We start from the raw sequence: 24,222 nt of genomic DNA, 5'->3' as shown, positions 1-24,222 counted from the left end.
TCATCACTTTGCTTGTTCCAGTGTGTGTGTGTTCTAGGTTTTTTTCACTGAACTAGATGCTAGGCACTTAGGATGCTTAGGGGTCTAAGAGGGAGATAAGATATGGGACCAATCTGCAAGGGACCTAACATTTAGTAGAGAAGAAAAACAATTAATGATAGTAAGTGGCTTTGCCAAGGTTCCACGGAGGAAAAGGAAGGAGAAGGTCAGAGAACAAAGCAACGAGAAAGACCTCCCAGAGGGAGTCATGTTTTAACTGAGACTAACAACCTAATACTAAACGCACAACAATAACAAAAAAAAATTCTGAAGTTCTGTTTTCTAATCTGGTCACCTCAATAATATGTGCTCTTGGTGAAGATATTTTAGGCAATAGAAAAACTTAATTTTTTTTTTTTTAAAAGGAGATAACCTGTTAACCCACCACTTAGAAAAAACCATTGTTAGCATTCATCTGATATATTTTTTAATCTTCTATTTATTTTTATTTTATCTTATTTTTTCCTTTTTTTATTGTGCTTTAAGTGAAACTTTACAATTCAAGTCAGTTTCTCATACAAAAACTTATTTACACATTGTTATATGAGCCTAGTTGCTCTTCCTGTAATATGACAGTACACTCCTCTCCACCCTGTATTTCCCGTGTCCATTCAACCAGGTAAACTGTCCCCGTCTGCCTTCTCATCTGGCCTCCAAACAGGAGCTGCTTACATAGTCTCATATGTCTACTTGAACTAAGAAGCACACTCTTTACCAGTACCATTTTATGTCTCATAGTCCAGTCTAATCTTTGTCTGAAGAGTTGGCTTCGGGAATGGTTTTAGTTTTGGGTTAACAGAGAGTCTGGGGGCCATGTCCTCTGGGGTCCCTCCAGTCTCAGTCAGACCATTAAGTCTGGTCTTTTTATTAGAACTTGAGTTCCACATCCTACTTTTCTCCTGCTCCATCAGGAATTCCCCGTTTTGTTCCCTGTCAGGGCAGTCTTTTGTGGTAGCCAGGCAGCATCTAGTTCTTCTGGTCTCAGGCTAATGGAGTCTGGTTTATGTGGCCCTTTCTGTCTCTTGGGCTCTTATTTCCCTTGTGTCTTTGGTGTTCTTCATTCTCCTTTGCTCCAGCTGGGTTGACACCAACTGATGCATTTTAGATGGCCAGTTGCTAGTTTTTAAGACCCCAGACACTACTCACCGAAGTGGGATACAGAACGTTTTCTTAAAATTTTGTTATGCCAGTTGACCTAGATGTCCCCTGAAACCATGGTCCCTAGACCCCACCCCTGCTACTCTGTCTCCTGAAGTGTTTGGTTGTATTCAGGAAACTTCTTAGCTTTCGGTTTAGTACAGTTGTGCTGACTCCGTCTGTATTGTGTGTTGACCTTCACTTCACCTAAAATAATTCATGTCTAATTTTATCTAGTTAGTGAATACCTCTCTCCTTCCTTCCCTACCCTCGTAACCATCAAAGAATGTTTTCTTCTGTGTTTAAACCTTTTCTTGAGTTCTTATAATAGTGGTCTTACACAATATTTGTTCTTTTGTGACTGACTGATTTCACTCAGCATAATGCCTTCCAGATTCTTCCATGTTATGAGATGTTTCATAGATTCATCATTGTTCTTTATCGTTGTGTAGTATTCCATTGTGTGAATATACCATAATTTTTTTTATCCATTCATCCATTGTTGGGCACCTTGGTTGTTTCCATCTTTTTACTATTGTAAACAGTGCTGAAATGAACATAGGTGTGCATATATTTGTTTGTGTGAAGGCGCTTATTTCTCTAGGATATATTCCAAGGAGTGGAATTGCTGGATCATATGGTAGTTCTATTTCTAGCTTTTTAAGTAAGTGCCAAATCGATTTCCAAAGTGGTTGTACCATTTTACATTCCCACCAGCAGTGTATAAGTATTCCAGTCTCTCCACAACCTCTCCAACATTTCTTATTTTGTGTTTTTTTGATTAATGCCAGCCGTGTTGGGGTGAGATGGTATGTCATTGTAGTTTTGATTTGCATTTCTCTGATGGCAAACGATCATGAGCATTTCCTCATGTATCTGTTAGTCCCCTGAATGTCTTTTTGGTGAAGTGCCTGTTCATATCCTTTGCCCATTTTTAACTGGGTTATTTCTCTTTTTCTTGTTGGGGTTTGGCAGTATCTTATAAATTTTAGAGATTAGATGCTGATCGGGTTTCTTGTAGCCAAACTTTTTTTCCCACTCTGTAGGTTGTCTTTTTACTTTTTTTGGTGAAGCCTTTGGATGAGCGTAAGTGTTTGGTTTTTAGGAGCTCCCAGTTACCTAGTTTTTCTTCTGGTGTTTGTGCATTGTTAGTTATGTTAGTTATGTTTATACCATGAATTAGGGCTCCTAGGGTTGTCCCTATTTTTTTTTCCATGATCTTTATCATTTTAGACTTTATATTTAGGTCTTTGATCCATTTTGAGTTAGTTTTTGTGTGTGATGTGAGGTATGGGTCTTGTTTCATACTTCTGCGAATGGATATCCAGTTATGCCAGCACCATTTGTTAAAGAGACGGTCTTTTCCCCAATTAATGGACTTTGGGCCTTGTTGAATGTCAGTTGATCATAACTGGATGAATTTACATCTAGATTCTCAATTTTTTTCCATTGGTCTATGTATCTGTTGTTGTACCACTACCAGGCTATTTTGAATATTGTGGCAGTATAATAGGTTCTAAAATCAGGTAGTATGAGGCCTCCCCCTATGTTCTTCTCTTTCAGTAATGAATTCTTATCTGGGGCCTCTTCCCTTTCCATATAAAGTTGGTGATTTTTTTCCCTATCTCATTAAAAAATACCATTGGAATTTGGATCGGAATTGCATTGTATCTGTAGATCGCTTTGGGTAGAATAGACATTTTCACAATGTTGTGTTTTCCTATCCATGAGTAAGGTATGTTTTTCCACTTATGTCTCTTTTGGTTTCTTCCAGTAGTGCCTTGTAGTTTTCTTTGTATAGGTCTTTACATCTCTGGTTAGATTTATTCCTAAGTATTTCATCTTCTTGGGGAATATTGATTTGGTGATTTCTTCTTCGACGTTCTCTTTGTTGGTGTAGCAGAATCCAAGTGACTTTTGTATGTTTATCTTGTATCCTGATTCTCTGCTGAACTATTCTATTAGCTCCAGTAGTTTTCTTTTGGATTCTTTAGGGTTTTCTGTGTAGAAGATCATATCATCTGCAAATAGAGGTACTTTTACTTCTTCCTTACCAATTTGATGCCCTTAGTTTGTTTTTCTAGGCTAATTGCTCTGGCTAGGATCTGCAGCACTATGTTGAATAAGAGTGGTGATAAAGGGCATCCTCTTCTGGCTCCTGATCTGAAGGGGAATGCTTTCAGGTTCTCTCCATTTAGGATGGTGTTGGCTTTGTATAAATGCCCTTTATTATGTTGAGGAATTTCCCTTCTATTCCTATATTGCTCAGACTTTTTGTCATGAATGGGTGTTAGATTTTGTCAAATACCTTTTCTGCATCAATTGATAAGCTCATGTGGTTCTCATCTTTTGTTTTATTTATGTGATAGATTCCATTGATTGTTTTTTCTAATGTTGAACCATCCCTGCATACCTGGTATGAATCCAACTTGGTCATGGTGAATTATTTTTTTGACATGTTGTTGAATTCTATTGGCTAGAATTTTGTTAAGGACTTTTGCGTCTAAGTTTATGAGGGATGTTGGTCTGTAATTTTCTTTTTTTTTCTGGTGTCTTTACCTGGTTTTGGTATCAGGGTTATGCTGGCTTCATAGAATGAGTTCAGGAGTATTTCATCCTTTTTTATGCTCTTAAATACATTTAATAGTAGTGGTGTTAACTCTATTCTGAAAGTTGGGTAGAATTCTCCAGTGGAGCCATCAGGGCCAGGGCTTTTTTTGTTGGGAGTTTTTTAATTACCTCTTCAATCTCTTCTTTTGTTATATGTTTATTTAGTTGTTCTGCCTCTTTCTTAGTTTAGGAAAGTAGTATGTTTCTATAAATTTGTCCGTTTTGTCTAGGTTTTCAAAAAATGTTAAGAGTGCAATTTTTCATATTATTCTGTTATGATTCTTTTAATTTCAGTTGGGTCTGTTGTGATATTGCCTATCTCATTTCTTATTTAGGTTATTTGCTTCCTCTCCTGTTTTTCTTTTGTCGGTTTGGCCAATGGTTTATTGATTTTATTGATCTTTTCAAAGAACCAGCTTTTGGTCTTGTTAACTCTTTCAATTGTTTTTCTGTTCTTTATTTCATTTAATCCTGTTCTAACTTTTATTATTTGCTTTCTTCTGGTTCCTGAGAGTTTCTTTTGCTGCTCTCTTTCTATTTGTTTGAGCTGTAGGGATAATTCTTTGATTTTGGCTCTTTCTTCTTTTTGGATATGTGCATTTACTGCTATAAATTGACCTCTGAGCACTGCTTTTGCTGTGTCCCAAAGGTTCTGTTAGGAAGTGTTTTTAATTCTCATCAGATTCTATGAATTTCTTTATTCTGTCCTTAATTTCTTCTATAACCCAGTAGTTTTTGAGCAAGGTGTTGTTCAGTTCCCATGTGCTTGATTTTTTTTTTCCTTGTTTTTTATTTTATTGATTCCTACTTTTATGGCCTTATGGTAAGAAAAGATGCTTTGTAATATTTCAGTGTTTTGAATTCTGTTAAGGTTTGGTTTATAACCTAATATATAGTGTATTGTGCAGAATGTTCCATGTGCATTGGAAAAGAAAGTATACTTGGCTGCCTGTTGAGTGGAGGGTTCTGTATATGTCTATGAGGTCAAGTTGGTTGATTGTGGCATTTAGGTCTTCTGGATCTTTATTGAGCTTCTTTCCAGATGTTCTGTCCTTCACCGAAAGTGGTGCGTTGCAGTCTCCTACTGTTATTTTGGAGGTGTCTATCTCTCTTTTTAAGGCTGTTAGAGTTTGTTTTATGTATTTTGGAGCTCTGTCATTTGGTGTGTAAATATTTATTATGGTTATGTCCTCCTGGTGTACTGACCCTTTAATCATTATAAAGTGTCCTTCCTTCTCCTTTGTGGTGGATTTTACTTTAAAGTCTATTTTGTCAGAAATTAGATTGACGCTTCTGCTCTTTTTTGTTTGTGGTTGGCTTGATATATTTTTTTTCCATCCTTTGAGTTGTAGTTTGTTTGTGTCTTTAAGTCTAAGGGGTGTCTCTTGTAGGCAGCGTATAGATGTTAAACCAATCTTTTATTTCTTTATATCGCCTTGACTTCCTCTACATATGGAAAGATCTATGGCTACATTTTTTAGTCCCTCTTTTTTTTCAGTGTTGTCATCTTTTACGTAATGAAATCTGTGTTGCCATGTTTTGAGCATTTTAGCTTTGATTTATTTTTCTGATTTCATTATCTGAGCTGATATATGGTTGCTCTGTCCTGTGTTCTAGTCTTGGGTTGTTATCTGATGTTTTTTATTTTCTAACCAGATGACTCCCTTTAGTATTTCTTGTAATTTTGGCTTGGTATTTGCAAATTCCCTAAACTTCTGTTTATCTGGAAATGTCCTAGTTTCGCCTTCATGTTTGAGAGACAGTTTTCCTGGATATGTAATTCTTGGCTGGCAGTTTTTTTTCCTTCAAGGTTTTATGCATGTCATCCAATTGCCTTGTTGCCTGCATGGTTTCTGCTGAGTAGTCAGAGCTTAGTCTTATTGACTCTCCTTTGTAGGTGACTTTTCGTTTATCCATAGACACTCTTAAAATTTTTTCGTCATCTCTGATTTTGGCAAGTTTGATTATAATATGTCTTGGTGATTTCTTTTGGGATCTGCCTTGTATGGGGTTTGATGAGCATCTTGTATAGATATCTTCTCATCTTTCACAATATCAGGGAAGTTTTCTGCCAACATTTGTCAACCATTCTCTCTGTATTTTCTGTTATCTCCCTCCCCTCCTCCCCCCCCCCCATTCTGGTACTCCAATCACAGGTACATTATTCCTCTAGGTAAATAAAGTCCCACATAATTCTTCATTTTTTAAAAATTGTTTTTATCTGATTTTCCCTCAAATATGTTGTATCAAGTGCTTTATCTTCAGTCTCTCTAATTCTGACGTCCATTGATAGGTCCTACTTCTGGACCAGGGAAAGCGGCTATCACTGAAGCTGACGCGGGACCCAGTGCAGAGCAGGGAGGAGTCAGGTAAATGGGAGAGAGTTTTTTTCCCAAAGGGGTGGTTTTTGCTTCACGTGGTAGATTAGAAGCAAATACTTATCTTTTGCTGATTGCGTGCCACTTTTCGTTGACTGTGAAAGCATGAATGAACTCTTCACCGCACGGTCTCTCCTGATGTGGAAAAAACATACTGAACACCACTGCTTGCCTCACTGTGCTCACGCCAGCAGATCAAGCCTGCAGGTGCCGGTTCCTGCCCAGTCAGGTCTGGCAACTCCCTGCTGCTTCTGAACCATCTCTTCCTCCCACTGCCTCTCAGCCTGCTTCCCCGACTTTGCCTTTGATGTTCAGAGCTCCTAGATGGTTATATATAATGGATTCACTTGTTTTTTTGGATTTTTGTTGTAAAAGGGACCACAGGAAGCATCTGACTACTCCGTGATCTTGGCTCTGCCTCCATGAGATACTTTTTTGAGCATGTGTTATGTTGTAGGCATTATGCCACTCAGCCACTGGCTTCTCAGAAGGGAACATTTTAATTATTAGGCAGTGTGAATGCAAGTCAAACTGTGACTCTGGTTAGCTGTCTTCAGATCTGGGTGTACAGTCCAAATGGATCTCAACTCTAGTGATGTAGATGGGTCAACACAAGCCCAGATTCTTGTAGACAAATACTCATAGCACTTGCCGTACCTCCACCTAATGTAGTTATGGCAGAGTCAGACTCCTTGGGTCCATATCCTGGTTGCACCTCTTCTCTATCTGTGTCATCTTAGGCAAATTATTTGACTTCTCTGAGGTCCTTCCCTGTTAAACAGAAATATTAACAGTACCTACCGTACAGGATGTTTTGAGAAATGAGTGGTATAATGCATGTAAAATGCTATTCACAGTATTTGGCACACAGTAAAGTATTCAATAAATGCTATCATTATTATGATGATGATTACTATTATTATTATTATTATTACCCTTAGTTATTTCCATTAACAGGGAAACTTGCTGGAAATATATTTTTTCCAGTGCAACCCCATTATCGCTCCTGACAAAACAACTCAAAACACATTTCTACTGAAGGTGGGTCAGAGATACCATCTCTGTGACACACATTAAGAATTTGGATTTCATAGCTGAAAATTATAATATGATTTAGCTCATTGGCTAAATGACATTATGCAGACTAATTTTCCGTTTCTAGGTAGAAACGATGTCTAAATCTGCCTCAAATGCCCTTTACGTTATAGATTTTGTTTCAACAATTTGTGATTAACTAGGTTTGTTTTATTAAAAGGAACTTTAAATCCAAGGCCCCAGTATTTTTCAGATGGTGCCACCTTTCTTTATACCATTAGTGACTGAAAAGGATTAGAAAATACCCTTTTACCTAACGAGGACATCTTCAAGGAGAGACTTTTGTCTTCAAGAAGAGATCTATTGTCAAGAACTGTGTTGTAGTATGATAGGGGACAAATATACCTAGCCTAGCAGGTGCCACATAGTAGGTGCTTAAAGTATGTTTATTGAATTGATTATATTTTATAAGCAAAAGCTTGCAAACATCAATCTGAATGTTCTGTAGAAGTGTAAACAATTTTAAGAGAATCATGACAACAGGATAAGAAGGTATTAGAAAAGGCAGTTATGTGGAGTCTTGACAGCACATTATGTTACCTTTGTGAAACTATGGTCTTGCCTCGGTACGAAAGGCAATGCTGTATGATGAAAAAAATGAACTCTGTAGTCGCATGGCCATGTGTTTATCACTCTGCCATTTACACATCGTATGATCATAACTTGCCCGCCCCCACAGTAAATTACTTATTGTGTCTAAGTACTGAAATGAAAAATTGAGTAATATTATGCTCATTTCAAGGTCTATGTGTATAAGGCCCAGCAGAGTTCTTGGAACATAATCGGTACTCGATAAACAATATCCATTAACAATAGAACAACGACAATGTGAACACATAAAAGCTTAAACTCTCAGTGAGTGGTAGTTGTTGTTGTATGACTTCAAGTCGGGCCGGACTTACAGAGACCCTGCGCATAACAGGGTGAAACCTTGCCTGGTCCTGCACCCTCCTCGCAATCACTGCTTTGTTTGGGCCCATTGTTGTAGCCACGGTGTCAATTCATCTTGGTGAGGGTCTCCGTCTTTTTTGATGACCCTCTACTTTACCAAGCATGATATCCTTCTCCAGGGACTGGTCCCTCCTGATTACATGTCCAAAATATGTGAGACGAAGCCTTACCATCTTCACTTCTAAGAAGCATTCTGGTTGTACTTCTTCCAAGACAGATTTGTTTGTTCTTCTGGCAGTCCATGCGATATTCAGTATTCTTTGCCAACATCATAATTCAGATACATCAATTCTTCTTCAGTTATCCTTATTCATTGTCCAGCTTTCAAATGCGTATTAAATCAAACTTATTGCTGTCAAGTCGATTCCAACTCACAGCGGCCCTACAGGACAGAGGTGAACTGCCCCGTAGAGCTTTCAAGGAGCGCCTGGTGGATTTGAACTGCTGACCTTTTGGTTAGCAGCCATAGCTCGTAACCAGTACGCCACCAGGATTTCCTCGCATGCATATTAGGCGATTGAAAATACCATGGGCTGGATCAGATGCACCTTAGTCTTCATTAATGTATAAATAATGATAAAACCTGAAATTGCTTGCTTAAAAAAAAAAAAAAAGTGCTGGACACACAGTAGGAACTTTACATGTAAATTTTATCTATTTTAAATGCCTTCATGAAAATATTTTTTTTTTAGTTATTCCAGTTAAATAAAAAGACAATTCAAAAAATCTAAAACTAACTGCATCTTTAAAAAAAAAAAAAAATGACAATAAAAGCAAAAACCACCCAAGGATTTGTTCTTAAAATGTCCAAATAATTTAGGCTTAATTCAAATAAAGTGCAGGGACGATACTCCAACTTAAATGTTAAAGAAGCTTGGGAAACTCTTCGATGACCCCCTAATTTGAATAATATTCATTAGAAGCATTTTAAAGATCAAAAGGGTATTATTGCTAGTTGCTACATATGTAAAATGGCTGCAGAAATTCACAAACAAAAATAGTTCATTGCTAAAATTGAGATTCTGTTAATATCACAAACAGTGGGATGCGAAACACAAATGAATTGTGGTGACAGTTGAGTCCCAAGCTGCCTTTTTTTTTCCCCCCTCAGAGCTACCCATATTTGGCTTTATATTTTCCTCAGTCCTGATTTAACCCAGCAATATTTGTATTTTCTGCAGCTACCACCACCTTGGAACGTACCACTTAATGATTTTCTTCCTAAGTGTTTATCAGTTCCTGGGAACTCCACTCTGGATTTCTTGCCACAGATGTGTATTCCTGAGTCTTCACGTACCCCTCACTTCATACTCGGAGTTGGTCACCTTTCTACCTGCAGTTTCGTGGGGATCAGTATTGCTCCTGACTCCTTCATTCCATTCTCACTCGTCCGCCAGCCCTTTCTACAGGGCACCTTTCCCCTCTCTGATGTTTTGCCCTGGGGCAGTTTTTGTCATCCTGATAACATCCATTCACTCCCTTCTATAGTTTTTAAAGACCTGATTTTGTAAATGTCATTTTTATCCTTTGTGGTAGAGAGTCTTTATGATCCTAGTTTGGGAAAACACTAGCTATACCATTTACGAACTGAATTAAGCTCCATTTTAAATAAAGTAGTTCTACGTAACCAGAAGCTAGCTTGACCTTTGGGAAATGTCATTAAAAAAATAATAATCTAAAGAGTGTTGCTAAAATGACCAAGTTATTTAGGCTCAATGAATTTTCTGTCATGGAGAACCAGACCATGTGGATACCAGACCTACCTCGCAAAGCCACAAAAAACAAAAAAACAAAATCTTGGCTAAATACATTTTGTCCAAATTTTTCAGTATGCAATGTTTGGCGACCATTTACTGAGTGACCTTTCTTCACCAAAAACATTTTACATTTAATTCTTAAAACAACCTGGGAGATAGGTATTGTTATGTTTACTCTAAAGACAAGAAAACTGAGGCCTAGAGAGGTTAAAATGATTGGTTAAAGTGTGGACATAGGATACAAAACCCAAGTTTCTGATATTGTAAAGTTCATGCTTTCTGCATTACTACATGCTGTGTCTCGTAATATATTTACATTATTGGTGGTTGTGAAGAAGCTTGTAGTCTGATTTAATTGAGGGCATAGCCAATCTTGTCAAAGCACGCAAAGTAATGATAAGATTTTATTGTGTTATCATTTTATAGAGATAGGAACCTGAGACTATGGATTCCCTCCCAAGACCTCCAGAAATGAGAAGTACACAAAGATAGGTAACTTCCTTTGCTGACCCCATTGGTTTCAGGGCATATGCTGTTACTAGTTTTGAAGAAACACGGGCTTAAAATGAGTCGTTCATAGACCAGGGATTTCTGACTTCCCATCAAGAGTCCCCTGTGACTTGTTCTTGTCTACTTTTCCAAAAACTAAATTCTACTGATGATTCTTGACAAATGGACTCTGTAGGCTTTTTTGCCACTGAATTTTCTGGAGAATTACTATTGCTATTGTTATTATTTAGTACTTTTATATAAAGAAAACTCTTAATTCACTCACCATCAATCAGTGTTTCTCTTATGAAGCTTTATTACTTTACTTTTAGATAGCACTTTATAGTTTACCAGAAAGTAGCACATTGTCGTTTCCTCAGGCTGACTGAGAATAAGAATGTATAATTTAGCGGCACTTGCTGCAGTGGTAAGACTAGCCTTTAAATTGAGAATCTTTGTTTTCCAGGGTTGTGCTTGGGCCTAGCATTCCTCTTATTCTTGTGTGGTTGGACCTTTGATTCACCAGTTTGTACCCCAAGCCCCAAGTTCTTGCTTTAACCGAGGGCTGGGGATTCGTGTAGACTAGCTTAGTTTGTAACTTTGCCACAGGTATTTACTTCCTTTGGGTCAGAACCTCTAAGGGGAGCTTCTGAAATCCGAAAATTCCCCTGGAATTTAGAGTGAAATTAAAAAAAAAAAAACCCCGGGAACCACTTTTCTTCAAATATTTCTCTGAGAAGAAAAATATAAAAACTTCAGTGTGTGATGCTAGACTTTTAGATTACACATTATGAGTGCTTTCCACAGGCTGCACCTCTCACACCCAGCCTGCCTCCAGTCACGGTGACGTTCAATTTCTCTCTCTCAGGCTCTGCCCGTCATCAATTTTGATATGTGGTCAATTCTTTAGTACTCTAAATTTAAAGTGGGGGTCAATTCTTTAGTACTCTAAGTTTAAAGTGGGGTAAAGGTTTCTTTCTTTAACTCTTTGAAGATTCAAAAAGTTTTATTATTTATTTACTAAAAGTCACTGTAAAACTCTGCTTTTGCTTTGTTTCTTAATTCAAGCAAGTATTACCACAGTTTAGAAATCTGAATACCGTTGGCCACCATTTCCAGTCTTTCTCTTAACCCCAAAGATCCTCAAGTTTTATTCTTCTCCATAAAACATGGAGTACTAGAAATATAAGTGAAAATGAACAGCCCTAGAAGATTAGTATAGGAAAGTTTGTTGTTCTTAGATCTATTCAAAATGAGCTTTCTGTCAGGTTGTTTTTAACCTAACCTTTATAGTTTCCACAAATGTAAACATTATATAGATATTAAGGAAAAGTCACAGATACTCCTTATCAAAAATATGAAGGAAAAATCCACTAATATGTCTCTTCTCCAGCCCCTATCTCTCCATCAATTATTGACATGAGAAAATATCTTTCCAACAGTGGTGCTTTGTGTTGTGCCTGGTGAATTTTAATATTTGTGTCACTTTGGTGCTCTTCTTTGTGAAAAAGTTGGAAGACTTATGACCTCTTTTTCTTTTAGCTGCACGTGGATTGATATAGTACATTTTGAATATAGATTCGATAAGGTTATAATCCCAGCCATACCACTTTTAAAAGCAGTGTTCTAGGCTGTTCTGCTGCTAGCATGACTCCACAAAGAAAATGAAACCAACCCTAACAAAACCCTCCTTATCACAGAGAGTGAAACCGGGCTTGCAACAACTGTTTTGAAAACTGGTTTGAACAGTGACTAACGACCAATGTTTCAAACACCGTTGTAGCCATTTCAAGCTGTCGAATGGACAAGGCATGAGAAAAATCAATAAAGGGGAAAGATCTCAGGCTGCCAAGATGAAACCTAAAAATAGCGTTCAGACCCATTCTCTCTCTACGCGCCTTTTATCACATTCCACTAAAAGGTGTTGAAAAAATACACCAAATTCCACTAGAACAAAGTGTTCAGACAACCAAGCCTGTAAATAATTAAAAGAATAAACTAGAGTAGAAAAATGGGAATGAGGACAAAAAAAAAAAAAAAAAAGATTAAGCACTTAAAATGTTGAGTATTCCAAACCCAGAAAACTCAGGGAGGAAACGAAGATGCTTTCCATCCCTCACCTGTAAGACAGCGTTGATCTCTGATAACAGAAGCCCTTTGGGTAGGGCTGGTGGGAAGAACACTGTCTTCACAAAGGCTTCACTAGGTGTTCAATCGCCCAGCGCAATCTGATCAGTGAGTTCTTATTTCTAGAACTGAGTAAACCAAATCAGGATGAACAGCACATGGTTTAATAGTTAACTTCTAGAACAAGGGGCAGGGAGATAGATGCTTTTATGCCACAGTCCCAGGATTTGTCTGGATCTGAGAGCATTTACAGCTTTCTGAAGAGTCTGACTTTGGCTGAATCCTGAAGTTGGAAATATAGTCTCATGACCCCCTTGTCCTGGAATCTCCCATAATACAGGTGAATCTTTGTGATGAAACATATTCTAGAATCTGAAGTATTGCTATTGATATCTTTGTCATTATTATCTTTCCTTCCTTATGTTGGTAATTCTGTCTATTTTCTAGAAATAAGTGCAAGTTTTGTGCATCTGCAGAGTTGCTTTTTCTGTGTGTTTCTGAGAAAGTTTATAAGTCTTCTTCCAAGTTTGAAAGTTGGAGGTATTTTGAAATATAGCTGGATATGCAAGCCCAATCCAGCTTTTCAGTGACCAAGGCAGAAAAGAGCCTAGAAACAGTCCTTTCCTTATCAATAAAAGAGGGGAGAGAATTGTACTTTGTGGTAGATTCATTCTTCAGAGCTCAGTATTGTTTGGCTGGCAGTCTTTATATCAAAGCCTGCTTTCTCAGAATCTTAGACTCTTCTCCTATGTCTAAGAGAGTCCCCCCAACTCTTAGCATCTCTTCTATCTCTTCAACAATGGAGTAATTATGGACTAGGCTTAGTGTACCTAATGAATGGGCTTTTGCTTATGAACAAATATTAGGAAAAAATAACAAGACACTTGAGGCCGATTTCATGGTAAGCCCTAAGTTCATGGAACTGTTGGAAGAGTCTGACATGGAGTTGATGTCAGTGTTGGAGGAAAACTAAACACAACAACAACCACCACCCCAACAATCCAAACAAAAGCCTCACCTCCCCTCTCCCTGGCTTCATTTGAAAACAACAACCACTGTAAAAATAACCCAGCAAACGAAAACAGCACGTGACTGTTTGAACTGTTGGTGGACAATAATATATCTTCCTTGTAGTTCCTCTGCCACATATTCACAGAGTTTATTCCTGATGTTTCTCAAAGATCACCTTTGAGCATATCTCCATGGTGTTCTAATAATATTTTCTTCAGTGCTTCCTTTTATTTGAGCCTTCTTCTTTGTTCTTTTATCTTAACCTCTTTGCATGTGTTCGCCATTTCACTAAGACAAATGGGTGTTTTTCTATACAATGTATTTTAAAGTAATAAGACAGCAAGAAAAAAAATTGAACACTATTTTACAGTATTATTGAAAGATTAGCTAGTGTATATTCTATATAGACACACAACAGCTGTATAAAATGCAAATTCTATTCCTGTCTGGTCTCCTTGGCATTTATATAGGGTCTATCGCTGTCCCACCTAGGCACTTTATATTATTATAATTTACCACCTGATCATTCCAAAATGTTTTTACAATCAGAGAGTTTCATTAACAACCCCTTCCCTTGCTCTTTGTCTGTATCCTTGCATGTAAAAATACAGAGCATCTTAGTAGCTATATCAGATAAATTACAGTAAAAAGAGTGCTGCTGACAGGAAATAAGGAAGGTGGGGGGAAAAAAAAGCACTACAAAAGTACCTCCTTAAAACCAATTTTTGTTTTATAGTATCTAAATAATATTAAACCCACTGCCATTGAGTTGATTCTGGCTCATAGCAACCCTGTGGGACAGAGTAGAACTTCTCCATAGGGTTTCCAAGGCTGTAATCTTTTTGGACATGTTGTCAGGAGGGATCAGTCCCTGGAGAAGGACATCATGCCTGCAAAGTACAGGGTCGGCAGAAAAGAGGAAGATGCTCAACGAGATGGGTTGACACAGAGGCTGCAACAATGGGCTTAAGCATAACAACGATTGTAAGGGTGGCGCAGGACTGGGCAGTGTTTCGTTCTGTTGTACATGGGGCCGTTATGAGTCAGAACTGACTCGATGGCACCTAACAACAACAACAATCTTTATGACAGCAGACTGCCACCTCTTTCTCCCGCTGGTGGGCTCGAGCTGCCAACCTTTCAGTTAGCAACCGAGCAGCCGAGATTTTAACCACTGTATCACCAGGGCTCCTTTCCAAATAATATTACAGACGTCTATGTATTAGAGTGAAACTCAACAACTAGAGATAAGCAGCCTTATTTCTCTTGGTTTCTGCTATTGGAATAATTAGACATGTGAAGAGAGGAAGAGGAGCCCTGTCGCAGTTATATAGAGAGCTTGTGATTTCCAGCTGCCTCATGAGCTGCCTTTGACCTGAAATTATAGAAGTCAGTACGTTTTAAAAATCCCAAAAGCTACTTTTATATTTTTTAAGCTAAGAGGATAGAGACTTGTTTATAAAAAGGTTCTTTGTGACTCTAGATGAAAGTGGGTGGTTGGTAAGTTAACAGTTTGATTGAATTACAATCAGGTTCACGCCGGGGTTTCCTTCTCAGTTCTACTCCTTGCTTTTTTTTCTGACCCCCCAGCTAATTGCATAACCGCTGCGTGACTTGGGCCTCAGCCGCAAATGCAATGTGAAATTCAGAAATTTGACTTGTTATCTGCCTAATTTGGGCCATAAAATTATTTCTTTAGGAAAATTTCAGATTTTTTTGGTTAAAGTAGATAGGAAGAGAAGCTAACAGTTTTATGCACAATCCTGTTTTATCCTTAGACAGCAACCCTGGGAGAGTGGCTGCACAAAACCCGTGGAGGGCTCATTAAAACAGACTGCTGGGCCCCACCCCTCAAGTGTCTGATTCCATCGTCTTGGGTGGGACTGATGGTTTGCATTTCTCACAAGCTCCCAGGTGATGCCGACGCACTGGTCTGTGGAGCACATTTTAAGAACCACTGTTCTAAGGGAAAGGTGGAGGCCCTGGCTGTTGTAAACTGTTAATGCACTCACCTGCTAGCCAAAACGCTGGAGGTTTGAGTCTACCCAGAGGGGCCTGGAGAGAAAGGCCTGGCAATCTCCTTCTGAAAAATCAGCCATTAAAAGTCCCATGGAGCATAGTTCTACTCTGACACACCAGGGGTCACCATGAGCTGAAATTGACTCGACTGCAACTGGTTTGATTTTTTAAAGGAGAGGTAGAGAAGGGACTGTTATTGCCTCAGATAAAAATAACAAAAACAAAACAAAAACCAGGAACTCTGCTGCCTCAAGTACAGAGAAGGAAATAGAGGTTCACAATGGCCTCAAGTAATGGCAGAAAAGTGGCAAAATACAGACAAAAATCTGGGTGATCTGACTTCAATCTTACTGTCTTCCTACGATGACTCTTCACCGTGCTCCTGCTATAGACATTTTCACTTTGCTTTTAAGTTTTGTTTGACTTTTTGGTGCCTTGAGATCCTGAGTGAAAACAGGATTTGTGAAGGAGTGGTAGCTGGCTTTTTACCTTTAAACCTAGGAGGTACTCTTAGTGAATTTGTGAAAGCAGAGAAGGCCTCTATTCCAAGTTTTAAGGGCTTTTACAGCAGCCTTACACTTTTTTGGCGGGGGGGAGGGGATGAGGGGGATGAAAATAATAAATGTGAGTTTTCTTTGTGTTCATTCATCAGAGCTTGTAGGTAGATATGAATAGGCTTCCCTTTGGTGAACTTATGACCACATTCTTCTGTTATAATGCTTTGTGAAAACTTGTGAAATGCATTTTACTTCTCTAAATATTCATGATGAAAGAATGTGGAAGGAGAACATGGTGAGACAGTGAAAAAAGACACCTCAGAGAGCTTGAGGACGCTGGATTCTAGTTCTCCCCTGGTATGGCCAACTGACCTTCATGGAAGGCAGTGCAGCACAGTCACCTCGGAAAGCTTTGTGGCAAAGGCTCACGGCTGGGCCCCATGTGCAAAATAGTTCTAAGCTAATCGTTCTGAGGTGATTCCCAGGTGATTCTAACATGTTATCAGGGTTAGAAGCAGGGCTTTGAACAGGTTCAGTCCAGTTCGACCCCTTGCTGAGAATTTGCATTTCCACCCCAGATATACTGAGTGAGAATCTACATTTTAAGAGCTGGTTAGGAGCCCTGGTTAGAAACCACTGGCTTAGTAATTAAAAGCCTAGATTTTGAAGTCAGACAGATATGAGCTCACATCTTGGCCCTTCTGCTTATGTACTGTGCACCTTGGACAAGTTATTTAACCTCTGTTAGCCTGAGTTTCTCATCTGTAAAATGCAAATTATGATACTTGCCTTGCAGGATAATTGTGAGAATAAAATGAGTTGATGCATTTAAAGGAACCCTGATGGAGTAATGGTTAAAGCACTCGGCTGCTAACCAAAAGATTGTTGGTTCGAACCCACCTACCACTTCACGACAGAAAGATGTAGCAGTCTGCTTTCATAAAGATTACAACCTTGAAAACCCTATGGGACAGTTCTACTCTGTCCTATAGGGTTGCTATGAATCAGAATTCACTGGACAGCAGTTGGTTTGGGTTTCAAGCGTTCATAATGCTTGACATAGTACTTGGCTGTGGTACGGATATGTTAGCTGCTGTTAGTACTACACTCAGTTTCCTTATCTGTAAAGTGAAGGGGTCGTGTTAACTTATGAAATGGGGGAGAAATACCTGTCAGCATCTGTCACCTTGTCCACAGTATCCTGCTCAGTTCCATTTTGCCCGTCTTGCTTCCTACTTGTAGCTGTTTTACTAGGAGAAATCTTAGACAAGCTCATCCTTTATGATGATATGTTGCATACTATTACTACTTCTGTCGTCCTCATTCCTACCAAGATTGAAAAGTGGAACACATCTGTTGAAATTCCCGTATGGAGTAACAGAACTCTGAGATGCCATTGACATATAGATATAAGAAACCATCGGCATAGCTCTGTGAACATAGGCAAAAACTAACATGTCCTGTAGATGATCGCTCTTTCTTTGCCTTCGACCACTATTAAGAGTTCAATCATTGGTAGCTTTTGTTACAGGAGAAGAAGGGTGCCCCTACTCTGCTTCTGGAAGATCGTTGCAACTTGCTAATTCCTTCCATTTTCCCTGATTTTCTCCTGTATGTCTTTAAAAAAGCTTTAGTACACTAAGTAACTGTTTTAAGGCAATCAAGGTTTTATAAGCCCATTTGCTTATCTCCATCTATGTTTACCAGGTTATACTTTTCAGATCATCTTACACCGCCAGTTTTAAAAATAAGATTCTTTTTGATAAAAGTCCCCTTGGGTCTCCTTAAGCTGCATCAATTATGTTTTTGAATGGACAGAGAGGAATTATTTGACTGTCCAATAAAAGTACATATGGTTCCATTTTCCCTGACTCATCTCACAGTACACATTAGTCAGGTCACATGCCTATTTGGGAATTTTTGTAGCACTAGGTCACTTGACGAGCTTTGGGGCACACAAAAGACTATTTGCCTGGCTTTTAAATTTGTGAATCTTACACTGCCTGGCATGAAGATAGGAAGGACACTTTTTTCCACGAAACTTTCTCACTGTGTTTGGAAACAAAAAGTTGAAACAGAGTCCCTACTGAGATTTTAACATGTTCCACAGTGGTAACCACAGGAAATAGGGAAACAGAAAATTCTGGGACAGAAGGAAGTCAAGGAGTCCATCTGAGGCTGTCCTCACCTCTCAGATACTGGTTGGACTCTCCAATATTATTTTTTTCTAGGTGTATATCTAATGCTGTCTATTCCTCTACCTTTCTTTCTGGTAATATGGAAACATTGCTGTCAATGCTCAGCAAAAAACAAAACTCAGTTCCCTCTTCTGGACAAATCAGTGGAAGCATTCATTCAGATGTTCATGGAGCTAAACCATGGGAGTTTTCATTTGGAAAAACCCATTTTGGTGCTTAAAAGGATGATGGAGCCTATGTCGACTCAAGTTACGGAGAAAAGTTATTGTTTCACACAAAGAGACATAAACACAGAGTAATGACATTTTTCCTTCATTAAATTTGGAGTGCTTAAATTTACACACAGCTACTCACTGCCCTCCCCCAACCGCCAACCCCGCCTCCTACTGCAGCCTCTGAGAATCAAGAATACTGAAATCTAAACCAACCTCTCTTTCTGAAAGATTCTATAATGCCATTTAAGTAAAAGTTCTTAACAAACGGACCTATTGGTATTCTTCCCTAAAATCTAAAAATGTGCCCATTTTGATGCGTGCTCTATGTATACATGTGTGTGTCCCTCCTACCCCCAAGGAACATTTTTCAAATAACCCGATTAGATAGAACTTTATTGAAAATTCACCAGTTCATTAACATTATTCCCGTGCTTACAGTTCTTATTTCCTTTGGTTAGAGAGCAGTTATTAAAAAGGCGATCCTAAAATACCACCTTCCATAGTTGTATTTAAACAGTGAAATACAGTTTACCAAGTAGTAATCACAGCTCTTTGTGACTTTTTGATACGTGTTTGACAAGGCCACAGTTAGGTTTTCTTTCTAATATCCATACTAGTGCCATATACTAAAATGAATTAGGAACATTTAAAAGAGTAAGGTTTAAAAAAAAAAGAAAAAACACAGCTATTACCAGGTCAGAAATTGTATCTCATAAGGCTGGCATTATATCATTATTGTTGCCATTTTCAATCAAAACACCCCCAAATGCATAATCCTACATTAACACATCTGTGAAATTTAGGTTTTTCCATAGTCTTGTTTTTTAAAGATGGACGCCATGTACACATACACAGATGGAATATCCCATAGATATAAACTTGTTGCCATCAAGTAGATCCTGACTCACAGTGACCCTATAGCACAGAGTAGAACTGCCCCACAGGGTTTTCAAGGACCTGGTGGATTTGAACTGCTGACCTTCTGATTAGCAGCTGTAGCACTTAACCACTATGCCACCAGGGTTTCCTCCCATAGATATAGAGCTCACAAAATGGTCATATTCCACAGTGGCAGGGAAAGGTTTGCTTAAGGAGGCAGGTTGAAAGGCAGAGTAGCATAACATGAGCATGCCTGTGCTCTACTTGAGACTCTACCACTAAATGAGCTGACCTTTGTTGAAGGATTCAACTTCCCTGTGCACTGGTTCCGCATCTAACCCAATGTCAGCTTACAACCTGCTACATTTTATGATGCTCAAAATAATTAACATTATAAGAATATCTTGAAGTGTTTAATGTTATATACAAATATAGTCTTTTTGTAATGGTCAATGGGAATAGGGACAAAATTGTTGGAAATAAGATCTTCTTCTAAATGTTGATGACCAGTGGAGTGATGTCAACAGCTTCGGAGATTTACACAGGTAGACATCAAAGGGAGAAGGGGCTGGATTCAGTAGGCCCTAATGACAGAAATGGAAGACACTGTAATTTTTGAGGAAGCGTATAGCATGATCAAGTGTGTTGCATCTCTTGAGTTCACTAATTTATGACACAAAGGATGGATTGAAAGGGTATATCTGATGATGGTGGGGAACTCTGGTAAGATAGAAGGATTTTGCCACAAGACTGTAGTTCTCAAACTTAATTATAGTTAAGAATTGCCTGGGGAGCTGGTTTAAAGTACAGATTCTAAAGCCATATCCCCACAGATTCTGAGTCCACAGTCGCTTTAGAGAGACGTGTGATGATTCTTCATTGTAATCAGTTCCCCGGTGGCTGATGTCCTTGGGAACACACTATGAATTTTGTGGTCTAGCCTTCAGGTTATGTGGTATCTGGTTATGGGCAGAACTGAAGGGATTTTGAAATGTTCTGTAAGTCCTCGCAAACTGAACATTTTTTTAAAAACGGAAAGCCCATATCTTTGAAATTTTCTTTGTTTGTTCCTATTAAATTTGCATGCTTTTGCTTGTAGGGAAGAATACAAATAGATGTTTGGTCAGAATTTTTACTTAATTGGCACTATAGGACCTTTCAGAACAGGGAGTCTTTTATAGATTGTGATTTTTTTTTTAACCTCTTTTTATGCATGTGACCAGCTGTCTTCACAAAACTAAGATGGATTTTAAAAACATAAATGAATAATTCCACTTAATATGTTTACCACATGTTGTCATACAAGGTACTGGTGTCATCTGATCCAATCTCTCTAAAATCCTTGAGTCCATAAAGGGTACGAAAAAGTCTCATTACTTAGAATTTTTTGTTATATGAAAGAAAAATCTCTCTATCATATTCTACATATTCAATTCCCTTGTCATTTTACATTATAAATAAATAACAAACCAATTTGGCACATGCCCACCGATTAAAAATAAAAGTTGTCAGAGTGAGAGGAGAAAGACAAAAATATGAATTATTAATTACAATATTAAGCAGCACAAAAAAGCCTACCATGAAATAATGCCACCTAAAAAGATATTTTTATCAAAATAACAATGGAGCAATGATATAATTTTTATCATACAATTACACCATTGTAATTTTTAGCCACAAATATCTTTACTTATACTGCATATGTAACAAATTTGATGAAAACATACTTTAATAGTGACAAAATAAAGAAGTTATTTATAGGCTAGTGGCCTGAAAGGAAAGCTCAGTTTTAAAGTCATACATTAAGTTAGCATATTGATCTCGTGGCCATATTCACTATAACATCACACTCTTATGTATTGTGATTTTCCAAATGTCCACTACTGGAATAAAACAAGAACATATAATTTTTACAAAAGGGTGATGTTTTTCTTTTCAAGATGATTTTAGAAATGGTCATGGTTCCTATCGAAATGGGAATGAATGTATTGATCTTTTTTTTTTTCCCCTAAATGGAGATTTGAAAGTAATGTACATTAAATACCAGTTTAAAACTAAATCTAGATTTTCAGCAGAGTGGGGTGATTTCTTTTCTAGAAGTAAAGGTATCAGAGTTGGAACAGAAAGATTTCTGTCTTCCTAAAACAGAGTTAAGCAACATGTGTGACTGACTTGAGTTTTCTTTTCCTGAGTAGCCTTTTGTGTTGTGTCATTTAAAGATTTCATTTCTGATAAAATTTCATTTTGCTTAAAAGATGTCTTAAAATTTCATTTGGAGATAAAGGCAGTTATGAAAAATACCCCACATTTTATATTAATGTACAGAAGTGATCGGCATAGATTATGAGAAATTTTTTCACTTGCTATTCCCACAAATACGTGGTGAGTTCTGTTTATTGATATTTTTGACACTATAGAAATCTTCCTTGACTGTGTTCAGTTTGCTTGTTCCATTTCAGTTGGTTTTGTTCATCCTGTCTTGATAGTTTATTCTCTCAGGTGTGATGTTACATTACCATCTCAATTTCCTTGGCAATATTTTTGTTTTTAGTTTTTAACGGAATGTAGTGTTCATGGAAGTTGAAAGACAGGTCTATATCCAGGCAAAAGACAAAAAGCCATACATGTGCACGCACCTTTGAAGTAAACCAATTCCATTGTGTTGTGCTACCTGTATGGAATATTTTTCCAACAACTGTGTCCTCAGAGTGCTATTTAAGAAAAGCTTTTGATTCATAGAGTACCCTATCCCAATGCCTGCCAATGAGTTCTAATTTGTATTTATCTTGTCTGTGAATTTCTACCTTTCCCTGTTAAAATATATCATCCTCATTGCTAGTGCCATCAGCACCAAGCATTTGTTGAGCACTCTGTCTGTAATGGTATACACGAAAGTATTGTCTTCTGGATGATGTTATGCAGTAAAAAAAAATCAAGTAAATATTTCCATTTATTTTATTTTTCATTCTATTCCTACTTGTAATTCCCATTTGATCAGAGAACATCAGTGTTGTTCTCTTGTCCAGACTTCATCCAGAAGCAACTTTCCTGGCTCACGTCATCTTCAGAGACTGTTCATTATAAGCTTGGGCTTCTCTTGTAAATCATGTAAGTTTCATGGCCTTCCAATTTTTGTTTTGTTTTGTGTCTTTTGGGTTCACTGATTCTCACCATGAACAGCCATTTCACAGCTGCTATCATCAGCTGCTCTCCCTTGGTGTGATTTATTTTTAATAACATCCTTTTTCGTCCAATATTGATAACCATGGAAACCCTGGTGGCACAGTGGCTAAGTGCTACAGCTGCTAACCAAAAGGTCAGCAGTTCGAATCCACCAGGCCCTCCTTGGAAACTCTATGGGGGCAGTTCTACTCTGTCCTATAGGGTTGCTATGAGTTGGAATCGACTCAACAGCAGTGGGTTTTTGGGGGGCTTTTATTGATAACCATTACTCTCAGTAAATTCCTCATTATGTTCAGTCCTTCCTTGTGTTTTACTGTTTAAACCAGTGAGTAAGAACAAGAAAAGAGCAGTAACAGAAAAGCAAGTGCATAACTACTAAAAATAAAGGCCTGCAGTCCCATCTGAAGAGTGAGGCAGACCTGAAGAGATATTAGCCTGAGAATATTCTATAATCAAAGAACAAGGAACCTCAGTAGAACATCATTCTAGAAGGGAAGAACATGTAGTAATAAATTATGAGTAAGATCAGCCTATAGAAAAAAAAAATAATAATAACCAGAAGAAAACAATTGGCTTTAAGATGTTTAATGCTTGCAATAATTATAGTAAAAAAATATTCATTGACAGCTTTTTTATGTGCTTGGCAGTACGCTAAGCAAGTTTCATTCATTATCTCATTTCTCACTAAAAATCCATGAGGATATTCTCATTATTTCACCTATTTTATACAAGCGAAAACTGAGGCTTAGTTTAAACAATTTGCCCGAGATCATACAGCTACGAACGTGGAGCCAGAATGGAAGCCAAGGCGCGTTCTAACCTTTCCGCTGCTACTTTCAAGTGACAGCCTTTAAAAAAAACAAATACATAATTGTGTTCGACTGCTCTATATAAAGATCATGAACAAACTCAGCTCCACTGAGTCTTGGCTTATGCTTCAGTGTTATGAAAGTTTTGAAACATTTCCATACTAAAATGTATTTTACTTCCAAAGTATTGGAAGATGTATCTCGTTATGGAACCACCAGAAATTCAGGCCGGTTTCAGAAGAGGACATGGAACCAGGGATATCATTGCTGATGTCAGATGGATCCTGGCTGAAAGCAGAGAATACCAGAAGGATGTTTACCTGTGTTTTATTGACTATGCAAAGGCATTCAACTGTGTAGATCATAACAAACTATGGATAATATTGCGAAGAATGGGAATTCCAGAACACTTAATTGTGCTCATGAGGAACCTTTACATAAATCAAGAGGCAGTTGTTTGGACAGAACAAGGGGATACTGATTGGTTGAAAGTCAGGAAAGGTGTGCATCAGGATTGTAGTCTTTCACCATACCTATTCAATCTGTATGCTGAGCAAATAATCTGGAACCTGGACTATATGAAGAAAAATGGCATCAGCATTGGAGGAAGACTCATTAACAGCCTGTGTTATGCAGATGACACAACCTTGCTTGCTGAAAGTGAAAAGGACTTGAAGCACTTACTAATGAGGATAAAAGACCACAGCCTTCGGTATGGATTGCACCTCAACATAAAGAAAACAAAAATCCTCACAACTGGACCAATGAGCAACATCATGATGAACGGAGAAAAGATTGAAGTTGTCAAGGATTTCATTTTACTCTGAT

General features: G+C 38.0%; 1 protein-coding gene across 50 annotated transcripts in view; it reads left to right on the top strand.

Annotated features, from left to right (window-relative positions):
- ZBTB20 (zinc finger and BTB domain containing 20) overlaps window positions 1-24,222 on the top strand; it is a 1,035,663-nt gene that overhangs the window by 529,810 nt on the left and 481,631 nt on the right. For 39 of the 50 annotated variants that reach the window (XM_064283302.1, XM_064283702.1, XM_064282699.1 and 36 more), the window contains one exon: window positions 6,080-6,155. The exons of the other annotated variants lie outside the window; for them this stretch is intronic. The gene's annotated coding sequence lies outside the window, so the exon portion shown is untranslated. The remainder of the gene's footprint in view (window positions 1-6,079; window positions 6,156-24,222) is intronic. 50 annotated transcript variants of the gene reach the window in all.

The sequence above is a fragment of the Loxodonta africana genome, chromosome 1 (assembly GCF_030014295.1).
Source record: "Loxodonta africana isolate mLoxAfr1 chromosome 1, mLoxAfr1.hap2, whole genome shotgun sequence".
In the NCBI taxonomy this organism is placed as follows: domain Eukaryota; kingdom Metazoa; phylum Chordata; class Mammalia; order Proboscidea; family Elephantidae; genus Loxodonta; species Loxodonta africana.
The sequence above is the reverse complement of the archived record's forward strand: the minus strand, read 5'-3'. Positions and strand labels throughout refer to the sequence as shown.